At 34.9% G+C, this 1,923-nt stretch overlaps 1 non-coding gene across 1 annotated transcript; it reads left to right on the forward strand.

Annotated features, from left to right (window-relative positions):
* Positions 1–1,077: 1,077 nt before the first annotated feature.
* Positions 1,078–1,150, forward strand: TRNAF-GAA (transfer RNA phenylalanine (anticodon GAA)). Its single transcript has one exon. It is a non-coding gene; the product is annotated as a tRNA-Phe (tRNA).
* The last annotated feature ends 773 nt before the right edge of the window (positions 1,151–1,923 follow it).

A 1,923-nucleotide genomic window follows, 5' to 3' on the forward strand; every position in this document is an offset into this window, starting at 1 on the left:
TAGGTCTTTAATCCATTTTGAGTTTATTTTTGTATTTGGTATGAGAATATATTCTAATTTCATTGTTTTACATATAGCCATCCAGTTTTCCCAGCACCACTTACTGAAGAGACTGTCTTTTCTCCGTTGTGTTGATATATTCTTGCCCCCTTTGTCATAAAGTAATTGACCATAGGTGTGCAGGTTTATTTCTCAGCTCTCTATTCTGTTCCATTGAACTATGTGTCTGATTTTGTGCCAATACCATTCTGTTTTGATTACTGTAGTTTTGTAGTATAGTTTGAAATCAGGGAGCATGATACCTCAAGTTTTGTTCTTCTTGCTCAAGATTGTTCTGGCTACTAAGGGTCTTTCACAGTTCCATAAAAATTTTAGGGTTATTTGTTTTAGTTTTGTGAAAAATGTCATGGGTCTTTTGATAGGGATTGCATTACATCTGTAGTATACTTTGTGTAGCATAGACATTTTAACAATATTAATTCTTCCGATCAAAGAACACAGCATATCTTTCCATTTCTTTGTATCATTTTCAAATTCCTTCATCAGTGTTTTATAGTTTTTAATGAAAAGGTATTTCACCACCTGGCTTAGGTTTATTCCAAGGTATTTTATTCTTTTTGACATAATTTTAAATTTCTTTTTTTCTCTTTCTGATGGTTCATTATTAATGTATACAAAAGCAACAGATTTCTGTATATTAATCTTGTATCCTGCAACTTTACCAAATTCATTTCTTGGTTCTAATAGCTTTTTGTGGAGATTTAAGTGTTTTCTATATATAGTATCATGTCATCTGCAAATAGTGACAGTTTTATCTCTTCATTTCCCACTTGGATGCCTTTTATTTTTTTCTTGTATGATTGCTGTGGCTAGGACTTCCAATGCTATGTTAACTAGAAGTGGTGAGAGTGGGCATACAAGTCTTATTCCTGATTTTAGCAAAAAAGCTTTCAGCTTTCACCACTGAGTATGATTTGTTAAATGCCTACCTCCAGCTGACTCTGAGTAGTGATTTTTTTATTATTATAAAACAAGTATTATTCCATTATAGTTATTCAGAAGAAGTCATCTGAACAAGCTGAAATAGCTCAGTTGGGAGAGTGTTAGACTGAAGATCTAAAGGTCCCTGGTTCAATCCCGGGTTTCAGCAGTAGTTTTGGGTTTTTGCACTAAATGTAGTTTCCTGGCAGTCTTAACCAAAATATAAGCTTTAAGGGGAATATTTGGTTATTATGTTTTGAGTGGGTGAATGACTTTTCAGGGAGGGGTGTTGTCAGGTGCCCTGGTGGGCCTTTTTACTAAACCCCCAATACCTTAGTACTTCTTGACTGTAATAATAATAGCTAACTAATCTTGAGTACTTGCTATATGTCAAGCTATCCTTTAAGCTTTCTCTGTGTATTAACTTATTTAAAATGACCACTAAAATTCTTGATAACTACTTGTTAAATAAATGAACAGTTTGGTGCCAGAGGCCTGGCATATAGTTGGTACAAAATGACCTTTCAAGCACATATTTCTTTAATATACATTGTAGATAGTATCCAAATGGGCAGAGAATTTGTATGCTTTACCTACCACTGTATGAATGATTCACACAGTTTCATCTCTCCCTAGATCTTTCCTTTCTCTTTTTCTTCTGCCTAACTCCTTCTCATTCTTAATAAGTCAGTTAATTTATTATTCACATCTTTTGGGAAGTCTTCTCTAGGTATGTTTTCTATGCGTTCATGAAACACCATTTCCAATCCTTATCATGGCACTCACTACATTGTACAGCAGTTTTCTGTTTCTCCAGCTGAGCAACACACAGACAGGCTTTCTGGTGCTTGGCTATACTTGTCTCTGAACCATTTCCCCAGGAAGAGGCCATGAGAAGAGCTCCATTTCTCTGCAGATAGGAGGAGACAATGTCTTCTCCTT

This window comes from Balaenoptera acutorostrata, chromosome 9, assembly GCF_949987535.1.
Source record: "Balaenoptera acutorostrata chromosome 9, mBalAcu1.1, whole genome shotgun sequence".
In the NCBI taxonomy this organism is placed as follows: domain Eukaryota; kingdom Metazoa; phylum Chordata; class Mammalia; order Artiodactyla; family Balaenopteridae; genus Balaenoptera; species Balaenoptera acutorostrata.